Genomic DNA, 15,982 nt, shown 5'->3' with positions numbered 1-15,982 from the left:
AAGTCAGGAACCAATACACGCAGTCAGTTAGGAAAGCAAAGGCTAGCTTTTTCAAACAGAAATTTGCATCCTGTAGCTCTAACTCCAAAAGGTTTTGGGACACTGTAAAGTCCATGGAGAATAAGAGCACCTCCTCCAAGCTGCCCACTGCACTGAGGCTAGGAAACACTGTCACCACCGATAAATCCACGATAATCGAGAATTTCAATAAGCATTTCTTTGCGGCTGGCCATACTTTCCTCCTGGCTACCCCAACCCCGGCCAACAGCTGTGCACCCCCTGCAGCTACTTGCCCAAGCCTCCCCAGCTTCTCCTTCACCCAAATCCACATAGCAGATGTTCTGGAAGAGCTGCAAACCTCGGACCCGTACAAATCAGCTGGGCTAGACAATCTGGACCCTATCTTTCTAAAATTATCTGCCACCATTGTTGCAACCCCTATAACTAGTCTGTTCAACCTCTCTTTCATATCCTCTAAGATTCCTAAAGATAGGTAAGCTGCCGCGGTCATCCCACTCTTCAAAGGGGGTGACACTCTAGACCCAAACTGTTACTGACCTATATCCATCCTGGCTGCCTTTCTAAAGTCTTCGAAAGCCAAGTTAACAAACAGATCACTGACCATGTTGAATCCCACCATACCTTCTCCGCTGTGCAATCCGGTTTCTGAGCTGATCACGGGTGCACCTCAGCCACGCTCAAGGTACTAAATGATATCATAACCGCCATCGATAAAATACAGTACTGTGCAGCCATCTTCATCAACCTGGCCAAGACTTTCGAATCTTTCAATCATGGAATTCTTATCGGCAGACTCAACAGCCTTGGTTTCTCAAATTACTGCCTCGCCTGGTTCACCAACTACTTCTCAGATAGAGTTCAGTGTGTCAAATCGGAGGGCCTGTTGTCCGGACCTCTGGCAGTCTCTATGGGGGTACAACAGGTTTCAATTCTCGGGACGACTCATGTCTCTGTCTATATCAACGATGTCTCTCTTGCTGCGGGTGATTCCTTGCTCCACATCTACGCAGACGACACCATTCTGTATACATCTGGCCCTTCTTTGGACACTGTGTTAATAAACCTCCAATCGAGGTTCAATGCCATACAACACTCCTTCCGTGGCCTCCAATTGCTATTCAATGCTAGTAAAACTAAATGCATGCTCTTCAACCGATCGCTGCCCACACCCGACCACCCGACTACCATCACTACTCTGAACGGTTCTGACTTAGAATATGTGGACAACTACAAATACCTAGGTGTCTGGCTAGACTGTAAACTCTTCCTCCAGACTCATATTAAACATCTCCAATCCAAAATTAAATCTAGAATCGGCTTCCTATTTCGCAACAAAGCCTCCTTCACTCATGCTGCCAAACATATCCTCGTAAAACTGACTATCCTACCGATCCTCGATGTCATTTACAAAATAGCCTCCAACACTCTACTCAGCAAACTGGATGCAGTCTATCACAGTGCCATCCGTTTTGTCACCAAAGCCCCATATACCACCCACCACTGCAACCTGTATGCTCTCGTCGGCTGGCTACATATTCGTCGCCAGACCCACTGGCTCCAGGTCATCTATAAGTGGTAGGTAAAGCTCCACCTTATCTAAGCTCACTGGTCACCATAACAACACTGGTCACCATAACAACACCCACCCATAGCACAAAATCTCATTTGGCCGCCTTTCCTTTACAGTTCTCTGCTGCAAATGACTGCTTGGCCCTGTCTGGGGGTGTCCTCGGATGGGGCCACAGTGTCTCCTGACCCCTCCTGTCTCAGCCTCCAGTATTTATGCTGCAGTAGTTAATGTGTCGGGGGGCTAGGGTCAGTTTGTTATATCTGGAGTACCTCTCCTGTCCTATTCGGTGTCCTGTGTGAATCTAAGTGTGCGTTCTCTAATTCTCTCTTTCTCTCTCTCTCTCTCTCTCGGAGGACCTGAGCCCTAGGACCATGCCCCAGGACTACCTGACATGATGACTCCTTGCTGTCCCCAGTCCACCTGGCCGTGCTGCTGCTCCAGTTTCAACTGACCTGAGCTCTAGGACCATGCCCCAGGACTACCTGACATGATGACTCCTTGCTGTCCCCAGTCCAACTGGCCGTGCTGCTGCTCCAGTTTCAACTGTTCTGCCTTATTATTGGACCATGCTGGTCATTTATGAACATTTGAACATCTTGGCCATGTTCTGTTATAATCTCCACCCAGCACAGCCAGAGGAGGACTGGCCACCCCACATAGCCTGGTTCCTCTCTAGGTTTCTTCCTAGGTTTTGGCCTTTCTAGGGAGTTTTTCCTAGCCACTGTGCTTCTACACCTGCATTGCTTGCTGTTTGGGGTTTTAGGCTGGGTTTCTGTACAGCACTTTGAGATATCAGCTGATGTACGAAGGGCTATATAAATACATTTGATTTGATTTGATTTCGCTGCCAGACAAGGCTCCGCTGACAACCAGGTTATCAGGAATCAAGGTAAGACCCAAGTGCAGACTGCGTGAAGTAACAATATTTATTGTAACACCAGGGGCAGGCAAACAACAGGTTAAGGCAGGCAGGGGTCGATAATCCAGAGTAGGAGCAAAGGTACAAGACGGCAGGCAGGCTCAGGCCGAGTTCAGTAATCCAGAGGTGGAGTAAAGGTACAGGACGGCAGGCAGGCTCAGGGAGAGTTCAGTAATCCAGAGGTGGAGTAAAGGTAGAGGACGGCAGGCAGGCTCAGGCCGAGTTCAGTAATCCAGAGGTGGAGTAAAGGTAGAGGACAGAGGTGGAGTAAAGGTAGAGGACGGCAGGCAGGCTCAGGGAGAGTTCAGTAATCCAGAGGTGGAGTAAAGGTAGAGGACGGCAGGCAGGCTCAGGCCGAGTTCAGTAATCCAGAGGTGGAGTAAAGGTACAGAACGGCAGGCAGGCTCAGGGAGAGTTCAGTAATCCAGAAGTGGAGTAAAGGTACAGGACGGCAGGCAGGCTCAGGCAGAGTTCAGTAATCCAGAGGTGGAAAAGGTCCAGAGGCTGGGAGAGTTCAGTAATCCAGAAGTGGAGTAAAGGTACAGGACGGCAGGCAGGCTCAGGGAGAGTTCAGTAATCCAGAGGTGGAGTAAAGGTAGAGGACGGCAGGCAGGCTCAGGCAGAGTGGTCAGGCAGGCGGGTACAGGGTCATGACAGGCAAGAAAGGCAGGGAAAGACATGCGCTGACAGGACGAACGCTGGTAAACTTGACAAACAAGACAAACTGGCAGGGACAGACAGAAAACACAGGTATAAATACCCAGGGGGTAAGTGGGGAAGATGGGCGACACCTGGTGGGGGTGGAGACAAGCATAAGGACAGGTGAAACAGATCAGGTCGTGACACAGGTGTAGTAAGGATTCACTCCATGGTGCAACAAAAGAAAGCTCTGCTGTTGGGACAGCTTTACGTCGGCCCTAACAGTTTGTGGGCACCGCTTGTCACCTGTTATAGTGCAAGCAATGTATTGTTTAGTGTTGTGTTGTGTAGTGGCTTTGCTGGCATGCATAAAAAATATATGTTTTGAGTTTGCCCCACCAATATTTACATGCTAAAGTCATCACTGTGTGTAACTAGTTCCACAGCCTGTACTAGGTAAGATGCCCAAATAATACTTTCTAGTTGAATGAACATGAGACAATTTGAGCAAATTAATTTTTTTAAGTTAACAGAATTTTTACCTACATTTTCTCAATTTGGAGCTACGTTTTTTTGTTGTTGTTGGTACCAGTTACTTAATCAATATTAGTTAAAACAACTCTATTATGTTTTGGTGCAGTGTTTTGAACATCATTCAACTGCTTCACCAATGTTGATGAATATCTCTCTCAAGGGAAGCAATGGTTGTTTTAACTATAGCCTGTGGTGTATCAATACTTGTGTGTTTGCAGTACCCACTCTCTCCTTGTCTCTCCATTCCCTTCTGTTTCTCTCTCTCTCTCTCTCTCTCTCTCTCTCTCTCTCTCTCTCTCTCTCTCTCTCTCTTTCTCTCTCTCTCCCCTCTCCCCCTCCCTGCCTGCATGACGTCTGTGTGTATTTCACCCTCGTTACCAGGGGCAACATGGATGGAAGGCGACAAGTGGATGTGTGGAAAGAAATAACTGGCTCAAGCTGGAGACACAAAAGAGGAATGAAAAGAGACAAATGTGCAGGACTCACGACTCCTCACTGAGCACACACACACACACTCTCTCTCTCTCTCTCTCTCGCTTCTGCCTGTCTTCCCGCTATTCTTTCTCTCTGTCTTGTTCCCTTTGTCTTTCTCTCTTCCCCCCCTTTCACCACACAAAGACAGACAGAGACACATACAGTATGCACGCCATATGTGCATACTACTCTCTACTGGTTACTTTACAGTACAGTAACTTGTAGTGTAAAATTATTTTCTTGGATGGATGAGTAGTTCTCATAAACACTTGTTTCTGACACCCAGAAAGAATATCAGGTACACAGGTCTCATCATTTCTAGAATTAAACTTGATGTATTAGCCTGGAAGTAAGCACTAGTACTCTGTCCTGAGCCAGCATGGGAAAGGCTATAGTCCGAAATATATAGTCCTAAATTATCTTAGTGAAAGAGAGATGTTTCTGCTTGACAATGTTTAATGTAGTAGGTTATAGACACAGAAGAGGCTTCATTCAAATAGTGTCAGAGAAAAAAAGCACTGTTGGAATCCAAGCGTCTGTCTCCCTCGTGTGGATACCTTCTACAACTGCCTAAGGCAGAGAGCTGACATGACCTACAACATGAAACAGACTGTTCAGACAAAACAGTTTGTAACATTTGTATCAAAGGGGAAAATCAGCACTCATTGAAAGTTGTATTTATATGTTGGACTCAATTGGTTGCAACCTGTCACAACTCCAAACTAAGGAGAGCATGAATTCGGGGACTGTGATGACTGACTAATATTAATGTTGTGTTCGTAAGCAAGCGGGAAGTGGGAATTTATCACATACCACTGGGTAAAATCCACTTGAACAGCCCTCCAACTGGTAATTACTAGTGGGAAACCTGTCTAGATACATTTTCCAACCATTTTCCATCTTAACATTTGGCATAAGTAAAGGCTTTGCTGTCTGGAAAAAAGATGGAAAAGGGGTCTTAGAGAACATCTACCAGAAAAAGTCTTAAATGGTATCAGAAATACATCAAAACACAATAATGTTGACGTAAAGACCCCTTTACCAAAACCCCACATACATTATCTTTAAGATATTTTCACATTCTCTCCCTCATGAGAGAAGATAATGAAAGTTCACAAATGTAACAAGTAATGGTAGACCTACCAATTAGTGATTAGTATCAATTTTGTTTATGAATGATTAAAATATGCACTATGCAGAAATCGCTCCGCCATTTCCTGGTTGCTCAAATTTGAATAGTCCGCCTAATTTCAGTTTATGTGACAAAACAAGCAAGTATAGTGTAGAGAATCAATGTACCATCTAAACCTCTGTGAAATATATTTTCCATTACCAAAAATGTTGTTTTTTTCAGTTGTTTGATGCTGGTGTACAAAACCGAAAGTAAAAGACGCACAAACGTGTAATTCCTGCAACTGAATTGGCTACAATGGGAAATCATAACAGTTGTACACCACAGTTGGGTCGCCTGGTACCATACTCCTTTCCACTGGCATACTGTTATGTTCAGCTCATAGCTGTTTTTCTTTGTCTTTCTGTCGTGTAGTGGTCAAACCAAGAGTGTGAAAACACTCTGAGTCTGGACAACCCCTCCCTCTCTGTTTCGCTCTCTCTCTCTACCGCACTCTCAGTCTCCAGTTAATGTCACCTCTCCCAGCTCTTACTGACATCTACCCATGAGCCCCCTCTCTTTCCATTTACTGTAACCAGCATCCTCACCCGCTGAGCACAGACCGACACCGAACGTTCATGGACTTTGAAAAGTAGTTGACAGTTGGTCAGTCCACCCTGGCCTTGATGTTAATGTCCACAGACGGACCGGACTGGACCAAATCTGAACCTATCATAGGCGTATGTTTCACAATGTTGGATTGGACAGTACAGTACCATGAGTAGAGCACAGTAGACTAAAGTCAAAAACAGTATAGTACAATACAGTACAGTAAAGATGATTATAGTACAGTAGAGAATAGTAGAGTACAGTATATTGCACTCTACTGTACTGAACTTTACTCTACTGTACTGTACTGAACTCTACTGTACTGTACTCTACCCTACTTCTGCTCTGCTGTATTGTACCACACTGTACTCTACTGTACTCTGCTGTGCTACGCTGTCCAACCTGGTTAAAACATGAGGAGAATGACATTCATATCCATAATTATACATTTCTGTGTTGTACAGATCATGGACCCATGATGTAATTCCGTTCCGGGTGTAAATCCACTTAACTTACTGTAGTTCAATAACCATTTTTTTTTTGTCAAACTCAATGTGACATGTCATAGCTGACACCCCATTCTTTTTGCAGGTATCTTTGAATCTTAATTCGGAGCAGATATTTAACCGTTTTTGGAAAACGTGGTTGCTTAAAAACCTGAGGGAAATTTTACCGTAATTCCGTTACCAAAGTTTGCAACTGCACAGTTCTTCCACTAAATCAGTTTTTGGAAATGTTTAAGTGTGAATTGTTGAAAGTAGTCCTTGTGCGTAGAGTTGTACGGTTTGTTAAACTTTCAAATCAAAACATGTTTTGTTTGGCATACATTTTAAAGTGAAAAAAGCATAATTCCGTTACCGTGGAATTGTCCTAGACTGGTATGGGAACAAGATTTACAAGTGGAAATATGAGGAAGATTGGTCTTATACAGTATGTTTGAAAGCACACAAATGTTACAATAACCTCAGGCACAAGCTCTCTCTTTTTAAAACCATTCAGAGTTTACTAAACACCAGAGAAATGGCACAAAATGAACGCAGAAATGTTTTTCCTTTTTTGGCAATAGGGCTGTATTTTAACAGGCAAAAGGGCTGTATTTTAACAGGCAAAAGGGCTGTATTTTAACAGGCAAAAGGGCTGTATTTTAACAGGCAAAAGGGCTGTATTTTTACAGGCAAAAGGGCTGTATTTTAACAGGCAATAGGGCTGTATTTTAACAGGCAAAATGGCTGTATTTTGAAAAGGGCTGTAGGCAAAAGGGCTGTATTTTAACAGGCAAAAGGGCTGTATTTTAACAGGCAAAATTTTAACAGGGCTGTATTTTTAACAGGCAATATGGCTGTAGGGCTGTATTTTAACAGGCAAAAGGGCTGTATTTTAACAGGCAAAAGGGCTGTATTTCAATAGGCAAAAGGGCTGTATTTTAACAGGCAAAAGGGCTGTATTTTAACAGGCAAAAGGGCTGTATTTTAACAGGCAAAAGGGCTGTAATTAGAATGTTTTTGGAATCAGTAACTTAATCAACCTAATTTCATAATGTTTACAGATTTCTTGTCACCAGTCAACTAGATCCATTGAATAAGTATCTGAAAAAAATATAGTGATCTATCTGGCTTGGAGCAAAGAAGTTCTGGAAATCTCATTTATTCCCTGGTGAAGACAGTTGTGCCTGGATCCACACCTAACACTTTTCCTATGAATTGTTCTGGATATAATGACAACAAAATGTGTAGTTTGTAATTTTAAACAATACAAGGGGTTTGAAGCAGCCTACTTGAACTTGAATTTGGAGCTCAGAAATTCAAGTACTGGAATAGGCCTACTTTGATTTTCCAATTTGGTGCTCAAAAAGTCCTTGTAATTATTGTAAGTAATTTATAAATTCTCCTGCTCCCTTATAATTACGCGTGATTTAATTTTAATCCGTTTTTGTGAGAGATGTGGCCACTTCCGTTTGTTTCCTGCCGCTTCAAATAATGTAATAATATTTTAATATCAATGCATTGGCAAGACCTAAAAATAGCATTATTCTTAAAGTGGTAATGGCCTATTTAAAAATAAAAAATAAAAAAACTTTTTGCATGTTTGGGGGGCTAAATCAGGCCATATATGTACTAAATTATGCAATTGTATAACATTGAGGTCCTTGAAAATGACAAGGAAGTGCTTGAAAAAGCCCCTGAAAGTCCTTAAATTTGACTTGCCAATGTCTGTATAAACCCTGCTTAAAGAATGTATAGTCCTGGGCCTATGATGTTGAATAGGAGGAGTTATGGTTCAATTTGCATACATTCACTTTTATTCATCTAATTGAACCATAACATGTGGAACTGCATGAAAATACGTTGTCACGTTGTCACACGTTGGCCCCATTATTTATAGAAAGACCCATGTGTGTAGGCAAACACATCGGGAGAAAAAAGAAAAAAGTTGTATTATTTAATGAATTGTACTGTGATAATTGCATTTACACATGTCAATAAGTACATTAATAAAAATAAATATACCGCATAAAGTCAGTTGGATGTGTAAAGTGTTTATAGTTACAGTTTACACAGAAAACAATGTATATCCTAAATCTGACATCATAAAACTCAAACTCATTAGTTTGCTGAAATGACCCTTTGACCAAAAGAGGGCAGGCTTTGCACAGAAACCACTCTAACATCCACAAATATTGAAACAGTGGGAAAATGGCTCTTCTTTGGAATCGATGCTTTTCATTAGAGGGACTTTAGTATTAGTCTCTCTCAACACCCACTGTGTCTGACCGCAAGAGGGCTGGTATTGAGAATCTCATGTAAAGTATGATTGGACATGTTTACATTGTCAAATGAGTTTGAATATCTGACTGAACAACCACAGGATTAACAGTACCTCAGGCATTCCAAGATGTCAAACAGCTCTTAAAACCCTCTGCTGACAACACAACAAACACTCTCAGAGCTAAACAAGCTATTCAGCATAAGTATTTCCCCATCCTGGTGTTGGCACTAAGCGGTTGTGTGTATTTGATAAAGCCCTCGAAGCCGGTGTTTGGAGGACATATTGGCACGGGTGTTGTCAGGCCTGAGACAAAGTCAAGGGCCGGCAAACCGTGCCAATATATCCTCCAAACACCGGCTTCGAGGGCATTATTGTTTTTATACAATGTGTTACCAACATATTCAAATCATGATTTACATATTTTCATTAAAAACGTTATTTTGATGAATTTATTTATACTATGTTATCCTTCCACAAGATATTGTCCCAACACAAATTTAGGGTCGCTACCCAAGACGGCTGGTCGTTGATTCTATCGCTTCGATTGCCAGAGACGCAACCCAGTCATTCAATCTTTTTTGTTCTGTATCTAGGGACGCGACCCAGTCGTTCATTCTAAGTGTTCCATTGCCATACTGGCTGGCAACGTTCTTATCCCTTGCTTTAAGAGCTAGCCAACTACGGCTAACTTACAGTTACGTCAAACAGTGCAGCCAGAATAAGAACAATAATTGCATTTGCATTTGTTTAAGCTGTTTTCTAGGGACTTTTATTTGGATACATCCATAACAATGAGCTAGTGAGGCGCGATTCTGCCTGACATAGAAAATGTGCTCTTCTGTCAGGAGACTGTTGTTCAGAGGAGCTAGCCAACAACACAGCTAACAAAATCACTTCAAACTGAAGCTGGAAAGACTGCAAACTAGCTGCACTTCATTTCATTTTACCTTTTTTCAATTGCCATTTAATTTGTATATATCCATAAGAATTGTGCCAGCTAATTAATGATTTCGACTGGCTGAGAAATGCTGCCTGCCTGCCTGTCTCTCATCCCGAGTCCCAACAGATTCATTACTATGGGACAGCTGGAGATCAAATTTGAATATTGAAACAATGTTGCTAATGTCAGAGAGACAGACAGCAAGGTTTATACAAATCTCCATTGTTGAAAACTAAATGTTAGTCTAAAAGAAATGTGAGGTAACGTCTATATGCTTTTTATAGTGGAGATCAAGTTTATAAATTGCCTGGCTGGGCTGATGCGACAGTGGATTGTGCAGTCAGATGGAAAAGAGTAAATAGGCATTTTAAAGTCATAGATTTAGCCAGTGGAAACTAGTGGAATAGACACTGGCTGGAATGCGGTTTTAACCAATCAGCATTCAGGATTAGACCTACCCGTTGTATAAAATACCATGAAGGCTGACATTTCTCTCTTTTCTCTCTTTTTATAGTAAAACATACAGGGTGTGTTAGCTGCAGGTGATTAACCACGCTGGTATAAAAGGAGTACGATTGGCTGCTAGCTGAGAAAAGTCCACAGTGATGAAAAAAACACAGTTAGGTAATAACAACTGGAGGCAGTGAGTTCTCAAGTATTACCAAACAAAAAGTTCTCTGAGCAATCTACCTTTCTTCTTGATGTCACCTCCACCTGGGAATGACAGTACCATCAACAGGAATACTTCTACGATCCCAGTCTGAATTCCACTTTGGAAATACTATATGTTTGTCCTTACACAACCTCCAAACTACAACTACACACAGACAACTGTTCAGACAGGTTAAAACCAACCAACCACAGTTCCCATATCATCAAAACAGCAGCAAGAAAACACACAAGTTACATGACAAGCGTCTACAGACAACTTCATCCTACGTCCTGACAGACCACAGACCTACTGGAATAATGCCCTGATCCATACACCTATAGGAATAACGCCCTGATCCACAGACCTGTAGGAATAACGCACTAATCCACAGACCTGTAGGAATAACGCCCTGATCCACAGACCTGTAGGAATAACTCCCTGATCCACAGACCTGTAGGAATAACGCCCTGATCCACAGACCTGTAGGAATAACGCCCTGATCCACAGACCTGTAGGAATAACGCCCTGATCCACAGACCTGTAGGAATAATGCCCTGATCCACAGACCTGTAGGAATAACGCCCTGATCCACAGACCTGTAGGAATAACGCCCTGATCCACAGACCTGTAGGAATAACGCCCTGATCCACAGACCTGTAGGAATAACGCCCTGATCCACAGACCTGTAGGAATAACTCCCTGATCCACAGACCTGTAGGAATAATGCACTGATCCACAGACCTGTAAGAATAACGCCCTGATCCACAGACCTACACGAATAACGCCCTGAATCACAGGCCTACAGGAATAACGCCCTGATCCACAGACCTGTAGGAATAATGCCCTCATCCACAGACCTACAGTAATAACTCCAGGATCCACACACCTACAGGAATAACGCCCTGATCCACAGACCTACAGGAATAACGCCCTGATCCACAGACCTACAGGAATAACAGACCTACATGAATAACAGTCAAAGGTTCCAGCCCTGAAATAGCTAAAAGCAGTGTCCTCCTGGCTACAGGTGTCTCTGGCAGTGAGGGCCAGATTGGCAGAGGGAGAGAGAGTCAATAAGTATTTAACCCCTTTGTTAATGCAATCCAAAATAAGTTCAGGAGTAAGAATGTGCTTAACAAGTCACGTAATAAGTTGCATGGACTCTGTGTGCAATAATAGTGTTTAACTATTTTTTGAATGACTACTTCATCTATGTACACCACAAATACAATTATCTGTAAGGTCGCTCAGTCAAACAGTGAATGTCAAACATAGATTCAACCACAAAGACCAGGAAGGTTTTCCAATGCCTTGCAAAGAAGAGCACCTATTGGTAAAAAAAAGCTGACATTGAATATACCTTTGAGCATGGTGAAGTTATTAATTACACTTTGGATGGTGTATCAATACATCCAGTCACTACAAAGATACAGGCATCCTTCCTAAGTCAGTTGCCGGAGAGAAAGAAAATTAACTTTTTGTCCTGAATACAAAGTGTTACGTTTGGGCAAATCCAATACAACACCTTACTGAGTTCCACTCTCCATATTTTCAAGCATAGCGGTTGCTGGATTATGTTATGGGTATGCTTGTAATCGTTAAGGACTGGGGAGTTTACGAGGATAAAAAAGGAACGGAATGGAGCTAGACACAGACAAAATCCTATAGGAAAGCCTGGTTCAGTCTGTTTTCCACCAGACACTGGGAGATGAATTCACCTTTCAACAGGACAATAACCAAAATCACAAGCCCAAATCTACACAGGAGTTGCTTACCAAGAAGACAGTGATTGTTCCTGAGTGGCTGAGTTACAGTTTTGACATAAATCTACTTGGCAAGACCTGAAAATGTTTGTCTAGTAATGACAACAACCAATTAGACAGAGCTTGAAGAATTTTGAAAATTATAAATGGAAAACTGCCAAATTATTTAAAATGACGCAGAAGGTGGCTTATGGTTGAGAAATTAACCTAATATTCGAATGCAACAGCTCTTGTGGACATTCCTGCAGTCAGCATGCCAGCATCAAAATGTGAGAAATCTGTGGTATTTTGATTGGTTACAAAATTACACATTTTAAAGTGTCCGTTTATTGTCCCCAGCACAAGGAGCACCTGTGTAAGGATCATGCTGTTTAATCCGCTTCTTGTTATGCCACACCTGCAGGTGGATGGATTAACCTAGCAAAGGAGAAATGCTCACTAAGAGGGGTGTGAACTAATTTGAGAGAAAGAAGCTTATTGTGCATATGGAAATGTCTCTGATCTTTTATTTCAGCTCATGAAACATGGGACCAACACTTTACATGTTGACGCATCAGTACGTGAATGAAAGTAAATTAATGTAAAAAATCCCCATTAAAATCTGTCCGTTTTCAGCATCGTATGTGTCTCAATCCTCCATAACTGCTTATGTTTTTGTTCAGTGTAAATAAAGTTCTGAGAACATGTTTCAATAAGACGTTTAATTACACTACTAGCTTAGTTTGGAACTCCAAGCACAGACAGGACACCGATTTTTTAGTTGCTTTGGCATTAATCATGCAAACACATTTATATTTTGTGGCATGTCGTCAGTGAGATGTTTGTCTATTCAAACAGACCCAATTTAAAAGGAAAAATTAACTCATTAAGTTCGGGTGTGGCCAATTAGTTAGTACGGCTGACACACCAGAACACACATAACAACATAGAGGATAGAGAGTTTTGTTGAAGCTGAGAACAGAATGTATATGTTCTTAGAACGTTCTTTCAGCGTTACTGTCAACAGCGCCTCTTCAACCTCAGGAGGCTAAAGAAATTTGGCTTATCACCGAGAACAGTCACAATCTTTTACAGATGCACAATCGAGAGCATCCTGGCGGGCTGTATCACCGCCTGGTACGGCAACTGCTCCGCCCACAACCGTAAGGCTCTCCAGAGGGTAGTTTGGTCTGCACAATGCATCACCGGGGGCAAACTACCTGCCCTCCAGGACACCTACACCACCCGATGTCACAGGAAGGCCATAAAGATCATCAAGGACAACAACCACCTGAGCCACTGCCTGTTCACCCAGCTATCATCCAGAAGGTGAGGTCAGTACAGGTGCATCAAAGCAGGGACCGAGAGACTGAAAAACAGCTTCTATCTCAAGGCCATCAGACTGTTAAATAGCCATCACTAACATTGAGTGGCTGATGCCAACATACTGACTCAAATCTCTAGCCACCTTATGTCACGCCCTGACCATAGAGAGCTTTTTATTCTCTATGTTGGTTAGGTCGGGGTGTGACTAGGGTGGGTCATCTAGGTGATTATGTTTCTATGTTGGCCAGGTTCACAATCAGATGCAGCTGTTTGTCATTGTCTCTGATTGGGGATCATATTTAGGCAGTCATTTCACCTTTGTGCTTTGTGGTATCTTGACTATGTATAGCTGCCTGTTAGCACTATTGTTAGCTTCACGTTTCGTTTTGAGATTTATTGCATGTGTTGTTTTCTGTGAGTGTCACCTAGAAATAAAAAGATGTGGAACCCAGATCACGCTGCGCTTTGGTCCAGTTATTCTAACGAACGTGACACCTTAATAATGAAGTAATTAAAGTAAGTGAAGTAGGAAGTAATAAATGTATCACTGGTCACTTTAAACAATGTCAATTTATATAATGTTTACATACCCTACATTACTCATCTCATATGTATATACTGTATTCTATACCATCTACTGCATCTTGCCTATGCCGTTCGGCCATCTCTCATCCATATATTTATATGTACATATTCTTATTCATCCCTTACAACTTGTGTCTATAAGGTAGCTGTTGTGAAATTGTTAGATTACTTCTTCGATATTACTGCACGGTGGAAACTAGAAGCACAAGCATTTCTCTACGCTCGCATTAACATCTGCTAACCATGTGTATGTGACCAATAAAATTTGATTTGATTTGTTGTGTTTTTTATAGAAAATTGTCTTTACATGTACACTTCCGTTCAAAAGTTTGGCGTCAATTAGAAATGGCCTTGTTTTTGAAAGAAATGCAAATTTGTTGTCCATTAAAATAACATCAAATTGATCAGAAATACAATGTAGACATTGTTAATGTTGTAAATGTCTATTGTAGCTGGAAACGGCTGATTTTTAATGGAATATCTACATAGGCGTACAGAGGCCCATTATCAGCAACCATCACTCCTGTGTTTCAATGGCACGTTGTGTAGCTAATCCAAGTTGATCCATTTAAAAGGTGAATTGATCATTAGAAAACACTTTTGCAATTATGTTAGCACAGCTGAAAAATGTTCTTGTAACGATTTTCCTCCTCTTCTGACGAGGAGTAGGAAGGATCGGACCAATATGAAGCGTGGTAAGTGTTCGTCATTTTCTTAAACTGAACACTACAATACACAGTAAACAAAAAGAACAACCGAAACAGTTCCGTCTGGTAACTAATACAAAGACAGAAAACAACTACCCACAACCCATAGTGGGAAAACAGGCTGCCTGAGTATGGTTCTCAATCAGAGACAACGATAAACAGCTGCCTCTGATTGGGAGCCATACCAGGCCAAACACAGAAATACAAAAACATAGAACAACACATAGAATGCCCACCCCAACTCACGCCCTGACCAAACTAAAATAGAGACATAAAAAATAACTAAGGTCAGGACGTGACAGTTCTGCTTACAGAAACAATAAAACTGGCCTTCTTTAGACTAGTTGAGTATCTAGAGCATCAGCATTTGTGAGTTCGATTACAGGCTCAGTTCTGAAATAACCACAGGACAACCATGCTCTAACCAAGCTCTAAGAAACATACAGTATCAGTAAAATGTTTGGACACACCTACTCATTCAAGGGTTTTTCTTTATTGTTACTATTTTCTACATTGTAGAATAATAGTGAACACATCAAAACTATGAAATAACACATATGGAATCATGTAGTAACCAAAAAAAAGTGTTAAACATGTCAAAATAGATTTTAGATTTTAGATTATTCAAAGTAGAACTATGCACACACTTGACATTCTGTCAACCAGCATCACCTGGAATGCTTTTCCAACAGTCTTGAAGGAGTTCCTACATATGTTAAGCACTTGTTGGCTGCTTTTCCTTCACTCTGCGGTCCAACTCATCCCAAACCATCTCAATTGGGTTGAGGTCCGGAGGTACTGGAGGCCAGGTCATCTGATGCAGCAGTCCATCCTTCTTGGTCAAATAGCCCTTATACAGCCTGGAGGTGTGTTGGGTCATTTTCTTGTTGAAAAACAAATTACAGTCCCACTAAGCGCAAACCAGATGGAATGGCATATCGCTGCAGAATGCTGTGGTAGCCATGCTGGTTAAGTTTGCCTTGAATTCTAAATAAATGACTGACAGTGTCACCAGCAAAGCACCCCCACACCAAATGTGGACTCATCAGACCAAAGGACAGATTTCCACTGTTCTAAAGTCCATTTCTCGTGTTTTTTGACCCAAGCAAGTCTCCTCTTATTATTGGTGTCCTTTAGTAGTGGTTTCTTTGCAGCAATTCAAACATGAAGGCCTGATTCACGCAGTCTCCTTTGAACAGTTGATATTGAGATGTGTCTGTTACTTGAACTCTTTGAAGCATTTTTTTGGGCTGCAATCTGAGGTGCAGTTATCTCTAATGAACTTATCCTCTGCAGCAGAGGTAACTCTGGGTCTTCCTTTCCTGTGGCGGTCATCATGAAAGCAAGTTTCATCATAGCACTTGAAGGTTTTTGCCACTGCACTTGA

Source organism: Oncorhynchus tshawytscha, linkage group LG12 (genome assembly GCF_018296145.1).
Source record: "Oncorhynchus tshawytscha isolate Ot180627B linkage group LG12, Otsh_v2.0, whole genome shotgun sequence".
NCBI lineage: Eukaryota > Metazoa > Chordata > Actinopteri > Salmoniformes > Salmonidae > Oncorhynchus > Oncorhynchus tshawytscha.
Note: the sequence above shows the minus strand (reverse complement) of the source record.